We start from the raw sequence: 8,169 nt of genomic DNA on the forward strand, positions 1-8,169 counted from the left end.
CTGTGCCCATTAGCTGCTCAACGGTGACTCCTAATAGGGGGTCACCCTGCTGCCTTGGACTATGTGCAGATACTTCACACAGCCGCTGCCAATGGGCTTGCTACAACAATTGCTGGGATTGTTTCAAAATGAGACGCATTATGTTTTTAATATCTTCGGGGCACAATATATCACTACTCCAAATATAATTTAACATTTGTCTGGTGGGCTCACTGTGGAGGCCTGACTCATTCACTGTACTACATAACTGACTTAATATTTTCCAATCAAAGGCCTCCCAGGTTCCTTGTCTTTGGTTAGCGGCATTCATCTGATACGTTACCGGGAAAGCTTGTGGGGGGTTGACTTGCTCAGCAATATCAAATATTCCCTGAGCAGCCGCTTCTTGTGCTATTTTTTGCCAATTAATGCGCGTAGAACGCAACAGTTTGTTTACTGTATTTTTTTTATATTTTTTTTTTTTTTTAGAATTTTGTATTGACTGTCCACTGCTATTTTCTTCCTCAACAGCACTTTTGCCAGATGTGTCTCCGCCCTCTGCCCCCCCCCCCCCCCCCCCGAGGCTACTGCGCCGGAGGGGGGGGGCGGAGGACCTGAAGGGTCTGGAGGTGGTGCAGTGGGCTCTATAGGTGGTGCAGAGGGCACTGTTTGTGATAAAGGGGGTATTGGAATGTAATTTTCACATGGCATAATCTTTCCTGCATTAGGATCTGCGCTTGCAAGTCGGCTTGTTGCTGCCGCAGCAAGGCGCTTTTCTTTTTTTTTTTTTTCTGCCTTATCGTCATCTATAACTAAGTCCCACAAGCAGTCTCCAAACGCACGCCACTCCTCTACTTCAAACATTTTTTCGGGGTCTGTAAAAAACCCTTTCGCTTTTCCCATAGTAATTAACCCAGCCAGATCTTTTAAAGGGCCTACTCCCCGCTTTTCTAAAAAGCTTCTTAATAATTCAAAGGCTACCTCTCTTTCCATGATACGCGCACTCTATAGTCTCGCCCCCCTTCTTGTCCGGCGAGGTTGGATTTCCGCGACCTCCCTATTGTCTGGTCCGGAGCAGCGATTTTGCTAGGTAGCCTCCTTCTCGGCTGGCAGACCCCGCCTTATTGCCGAAGGTCCAAGCGGGGAGACGGTGAACGATATCTTCGGAGCCAGTTCCCCGCTTCCCGGACGCTGCAACTGGGGCCTCAACGAGCACGCCGTCCACCGGAGGAGGAGTGGGGGTCCTCTCTTCACGGGAACATAATGAAGGCGTCAGGTCCCTGTTCGGGCGCCACTTGCTGATGGCAAGGGAAGTCAAGCGGGCAAACTCAATATGAGTGATAAAGCAAGCTTCGATTTATTACGGCGCGATTATGTCTTATATACAGTTCCAGTTAATTATGCCTACTAGTCATCTGCTGATTGGTTAAGCTCTAAAGGGTTACATTTTCATACGTCCTCCTACTTGCGGTTTCTGTGGTTAGCTAGCTACATATTTTTTTTTCTCTCTTGTCTACGCGAATTCCTCAAAGTTATTTACAACATTAGGCACAAGGTCAGTGTGTTTTTCTCAGCTTCCTTATCAGCATGCCTCAGCATAGCTGCAAGGCCTGCTTCAGCTAACTTACGCTAACTTTGTTTCACAAAGATCTTTAAGGGAGTCATGGCTGTGATCACGCAGCCATTCTGCAACAGCCATAGAATCATAAAATCATTTAGGTTGGAAAAGACTCTTAAGATCATTGAATCCAACTGTAAACATAACACTGTCACCTCCACCACTAAAGTATGTCCCTAAGTGCCACATCTACACATCTTTTAAATATCTCCAGGGATGGTGACTCAACCACTTCCCTGGGCAGCCTGTTCCAATGCCTAACAGTCCTATCTGTGAAGAAATTTTTCCTAATATCCAGTCTAAACCTCCCCTGGCACAATTTGAGTCCATTTCCTGTCATCCAATCACTTGGTACTTGGGAGAAGAGACCAACACCCACCTGGCTACAACCTCCTTTCAGGTGTAGAGAGCAAGAGTTGTTGCACAGCCTCCTTTTCTTCAGACTAAACAACCCCAGTTCCCTCAGCCTCTTCTCATAAAACTTGTGCTCTAGACCCTTATTCAGCTTTGTTGCACTTCTGTGGACATGCTCCAGCACCTCAATGTCTTTCTTGTAGTGAGGCACCTAAAACTGAATACAGTATGTGAGGTACGGCCTCACGAATATACAGGGGGACAATCACTTCCCTAGTCCTGCTGGACACACTATTTTGGATACAAGCCAGGATGCTATTGGCCTTCTTGGCCACCTGGGCACACTGCTGGCTCATACTCAGTCAGCTGTCAACCAACACTCCCAGGTCCTTTTCTGCCAGGCAGCTTTCCAGCCACTCTACCCAAAGCCTGTACCATTGCACAGGGTTGTTGTGACCCAAGTGCAGGACCCAGCACTTCTTGTTGAAGCTTATACAACTGGCCTTGGCCCATTGATCCAGCCTGTCCTCTAGAGCCTTCCTACCATCAAGCAGATCAACACTCCCATCCAACTTGGTGTTGTTGCAAACTTACTGAAGGTGCATTCAGTCCCCTCATCCAGATCATCAATAAAAATATTAAACAAAACTGGCCCCAATACTGAGCCCTGAGAAACACCACTTGTTACTAGGTGCCAATTGAATTTAACTCCATTCACTACAACCCTTTGGACATGGCCACCCAGCCAGTTTTTACTCAGCGAACAGTACACCCATCCAAGCCATGAGCAGCCAGTTTCTCCAGGAGAATGCTGTGGGAGACAGTCTCAAAGGCTTTACTAAGGTCTGGGTAGACAACATCCACAGCCTTTCCCTCATCCACTAAGTGGGTCGCCTTGTAATAGGAGATCAGGTTTGTCAAGGAGGACATGCCTTTCATAAACCCATGCTGGATGGACCTGATCCCCTCGTTGAACTGCACGTGCCTTTGATGGCGCTCAGGATGATCTGCTCCATAACCTTCCCCGGCACTGAGATCAGGCCGGCAGGCCAGTAGTTTCCCGGATCCTCCTTCCAGTCCTTCTTGTAGATTGGTGTCATATTGGCTAACCTCCAGTCAACTGGGACCTCCTCGGTTAGCCAGGACTGCTGATAAATGATGGAGAATATCTTGGTGAGCGCTTCTGCCACCTCCCTCAGTACTCTTGGGTGTATCCCATCTGGCCCCATAGACATGTGTGGTGACGCAAGTCGAGGCGGACTGAAAAGAAACACTATGTCTGCGTGGCTGAGTTCGGATAAAATGGCCTTTATTGTTTATACAAACTATTTATATATCTTAGACAGTGCACGTGTTAGACCCTGATAGGTTTTTGTGTCTTTCTTGCTCGCTATTTGCTGTTGCTGTAGGTGCCCGTATGGTGCGGTTCTAAGTTCCGGTTCTTCACATCCTGTTTACATACCTGACAATTTGTGGCTGTCTTAAAGGTACACGGCTAAGTCTTTGAAGTCAACTAACTTGTCTGCAGACCCGCTGCAGACCCCAACAATTCCCCCTTTTTGTGTTTTGAACAGCTAGTACCAGGTTTGCCGTGTTCTGCAGGGCCCTTGCAAACATGACGGCAACCAAGGCAATAGCAAACAAACAATACTACCAATTGAGTGAATGAATGCCAAAAAGGCTGACATTTTCTCAGATTTTGGTAACATGTTGCTGCAATGGGGCGCCTAAAATCCATGCAGCACATACCATCAAAATCCTCACAGCCATGTCCTTGAGCCAACAGCAAAAACCAATAGTTGCTCTGTTTTGTATATAATGGTGGCAAATTTGACTCACATTCTTAACTGCCTAACAAACAAGGTATCGACATTCAAAGTGCAAACAATATTGACTTCTTGTGGATTAACATTATACAGAGGTAATCAATTATCGAAAATATCAAGACTTTCAGTAAGATTCTTCATTCCCCGCATACATTCACTTTTTTGCAACAATGTCTGCAAATCAGTTTCAAGGAAGGGCACACCAAGCAAGGACTGGTTCAGTAAGGAGGCCACACATTAGTTGTTGGTTTGACTGGCGGCAGCAGCGCTCCCACGATCTGGCACGCTAAGCTCAGGCCGCACACAGCGAGCAGGTATCCATCGTGGACATTCATCTGTGGAAACACAAGCATAACCTCTCCCCCAAGCTAACAATTCATGCGGTCCCGACCAATGCCCAGTACGAGGGTCTTTCACGCGTACTAAGACAACTTCATGCTTTCTCTAATCGTGCCTCTGGGGTCATTCCGTCCATTCCCCCCCCCCTTTTTGGTTTTTTAAGTTAGTGCCACTTTATTAAAAGACTCACACCAATATGTACCCCCAGCTAAAAATACACACGCTACGCAGACTTTGTTATTTAAAAGGTGATAGGTTAAAACTACTCGTTCACGCTTCCATCTCATCCTAGTTTCTACTCATACTCCCTTAAAGTTATTTAACTCTTTACTGCAGGATCTCAGCTGCACATCATTCAAAGCAAGGCCAAAACTGCACATTATCAATGTCAAAACAACCCACTGTCTCTGTTCCATACAATTCTACAATTCCTTTTTTTTTTAACAGCAAAATACTTTTCAACCACTGTAATACAGTTGATTATAGACAGCTTTTCCGCGTGACAGAAAACAGTCACCCCATACTGCGAAACAGTTTTTTGAAAGTCCTGTACTACTTTCCAAGCAAATGGTGTGTGAACGTGAGGATTACCAGCAGCCACATCTCCCAATACAATAGGATATGCATTCGGTGCATCGGTGCAAGGAGTAGGAAGATCAAGGAGCGGTCCGCCTATCTGTTCTACTAAACCCCAGTTTCCCTCCCTTAATGCCCCATCTCTTACAGCCTGCCAAAAACGCCGAGGGTCGCGCGTCTTTACTGTACCACTGGAAACCAGATTTTTACCACCTCCACCTTTTTCATTGCCTGTGACTGATAACGTTGTCGTAGCTGGACCCGAATCCGGGTTTTCGGCATTTCCATCCTGCGCAGGCAGGGGCGGAGCCGAGGGGGCGGGCGGGATGGGCGGTGCCGAGGGGGGAAGGCGTGTGGGCTGGCACGAATGTTGGGGGGAGTCAGGGGGGCTGGGATCGATCCACCGAGGCTTCTGCTTGCCGTCCTTGGAATCGGTATCAAGTATAAGTCGATGCAGTTGGAGAGATTTAGGGGATTCGGGGCACTGGGGAGTGCCGTCTAGTAAGGGACACAGACTCTCCCCCTCCCCCACCCCCTCATCCTCTTGTCTGTATTCTGGAGGGGGATACAGGGGAGGTTTGAACGATATACCCTCATTCGCATTTTGCTGACTTTTTAAGTCCCCACTCGTGTCTTGCGGACTCTGCAAGTCTCCACTCGCATTTTACTGATTTGGCAAGCCCCCATTTGCGTCTTGCAGATTCTTGAAGCCCCCTACAACATGTCTAAGCAGTCCCCAGGTAGGCAAAAACCCCGATGCCTCTTTGTCCCCTTTTTCCAGAGCTTCTGACAGTGTTGATCATAAATTTTCCCGGGTCCACACACCAAGACCAGTCACGGGGGACATTTCCACTCCATGTGTTTTGGTCCACAATAACATATCTTTTAACCGGAGCCCATCTAAAGTAATTCCACGCTTCTTTAATACTAATTTCCACATTGATAGCACCATGGTATCTTCTTTAGATAACTTACTCCCCATGTTTTCCCTGGAGGCTCACCTTACCGGTGTCACGTTCTCCTGGGATCTTGCAGCTGCTCTCTGTGCTATTCCGCTTCACCAGGCTCCGCCTCCCCAGCAACCCGCTGGTCAGTTTCAGGATCGCTCCTGACACCCCTTACCGGGGTCACATCGGCACAGTGTCAGGGTCTCTTTTTGATACCCTTTACTGGGATCACATCGGCACGTTGGGGTCACCAAGTGTGGTGACGCAAGTCGAGGCGGACTGAAAAGAAACACTATGTCTGCGTGGCTGGGTTCGGATAAAATGGCCTTTATTGTTTATACAAACTATGTATCTTAGACAGTGGACGTGTTAGACCCTGATAGGTTTTTGTGTCCTTCTTCTTGCTCGCTATTTGCTGTTGCTGTAGGTGCCCGTATGCTGCGATTCTAAGTTCCGGTTCTTCACATCCTGTTTACATACCTGACAATTTGTGGCTGTCTCAAAGGTACACGGCTAAGTCTTTGAAGTCAACTAACTTGTCTGCAGTCCCACTGCAGACCCCAACAGATTTGTGCATTTCTAGGTGGTGTAGCAGGACACTAACCATTTCTCCTTGGATTATGGGGGCTTCATTCTGCTCCTGGTCCAAGTCTTCCAGTTCAGGGGGCTGGGTACCCCAAAACCAACTGGTCTTACTATTTAAGACTGAGGCAAAGAAGGCATTAAGTACCTCAGCCTTTTCCCCATCCTTTGTCACTGTTTCCCCTCACATCCAGGAAAGTATGGTGATTGTCCTCATCCCTCCTTTTCTTGCTAATGTATTTATACAAACATTTTTTATTTTCTTTTACAGCAGTAGCCAGATTAATTTGTAGTTGGGTTTTGGCTCTTCTAATTTTCTCCCTGCATAACGTCATGACATCCTTGTAGTCCTGAGTAGCCTGCCCATTCTTCTAAAGGTCATAAACCCTTTTTTCCCCTCTGAGTTCCAGCCAAAGCTCTCTGTTCAGTCAGGCCAGACTTCTTCCCCACTGGCTCCTTAACACGCATCGTCTCTTAACCTGGGGGGACCACTTCTGGGAATGCAATTCTTCAGTAACCTCTCTCCTGAATATATCACTTAAAAAAAAAAAATTAGTGCATCCTCCATTTCTAATTGTGCCTCAAGAAATTGCTAACAACTTCTCTCACATCACTTTGAAATAATTGATATGCATGTGTGCTGAAGGTGTGCCCCAAGAGCTTTCAGCATTTCTCAAGTTTGTAATATGCTAATGAGTAACCAGGCTGTTTCAGCAACTTGAGTGATACTCAGCAGCACGTCACACTCTACTAAAACAGAATAAACTCAAGTAACTCCAATTAAATGCCTTGTGATGACACATCCTTAGGATGGGATTTCTCTCCCTTAGTGTTAGAGATAAGCCTCTGGTATACACCAATCATTAAGTTCCTTTTTGTACAAGTTTTGGACAAGGTAAATCTCCATCATCTCTGAAAGTAGCTCTTCCTCTTCACCAATGGTAGGGGGAATCAGGATGCATACTGTCATCTAGATGCCTGGCTTTTAAAAGGCTGAAGGTAAGTGAATCTCATCTGTGGTGGCTGTAGCTCAGGGTTGGTATGTCTTTAGAAATAACTTCTTGGCTGGGAGTTACTGAACCTTAGGTGAAACATGGTTCCTGATCTTGTGCACATTTCTAGACTTGTGCAAGAGCGGGATAAGATGAGATAGCTTAGGACATCATCTTAAACATCACTATTTTTGAGGATAGGAGCTTGTGTCCATAGGAAACTGAAATGGATCTGTTAAGTCATTTCACATGTCCATCTAAACAACTTTCAGATAGTAACAACTTCTGTTCACTGTCAGCCAGCCTAGATTTATTAAGTTGTGATTCTGAGTATCCTACTTCCCTTGGCTAATTCTGACAGTGGCACATGGTGTGGCATACAATTTTAGGAGTACCCCTCCTATGGCAACCTCTGTCTCTGGTATATGTAGAATTCCAGTTATTCACTTAAGCAACCCCTCCATCGTCTGTCAGCACATTATATAATTTATAAGACAATGTTCTTTGAGCTCTTCTTATATATACAACCTTTGTTTTAACTGCATGCTTACCAGTTGCTTGTAATATTTCTTTTTTGTCACAGTTTGTGGGTGATCAGCAGAGAGAGAAAGAAGTAATTTCAGATTACTGGAGTGCCACCTCTAGTGAAAATCAAACTGGGGAGAGAAGTTCACATTCAGTGGAGGCTGCCCCATATGCAGAAACTTCCCAAACAACATCAAGGAGAGCAATGCAGTTAAGAGAGACCTCCTCAAGAAAGTGCAGAGATCATGGTTTTAGTCATCACCAAATACTAAAAGAGACTCAGCAGAGGATGTCTCATAATGGCAATATAACAAGAAACAAAGCTAAGGATTTTGAGTATGACAAAATCATGTATAATATACTTAAATTATTTTTCTAAATCGATGTAACAAATAGAATGCATATATAATACTCATCCCTCATGTTAATGA

General features: G+C 45.8%; 1 pseudogene; it reads right to left on the reverse strand.

Moving 5' to 3' along the window:
• Positions 1 to 1,760: 1,760 nt before the first annotated feature.
• On the reverse strand, positions 1,761 to 3,051 carry LOC129734961 (uncharacterized; annotated as a pseudogene).
• Between the last annotated feature and the right edge of the window lie 5,118 nt (positions 3,052 to 8,169).

This window comes from Falco cherrug, assembly GCF_023634085.1.
Source record: "Falco cherrug isolate bFalChe1 chromosome W unlocalized genomic scaffold, bFalChe1.pri SUPER_W_unloc_1, whole genome shotgun sequence".
Classification (NCBI taxonomy): Eukaryota; Metazoa; Chordata; class Aves; order Falconiformes; family Falconidae; genus Falco; species Falco cherrug.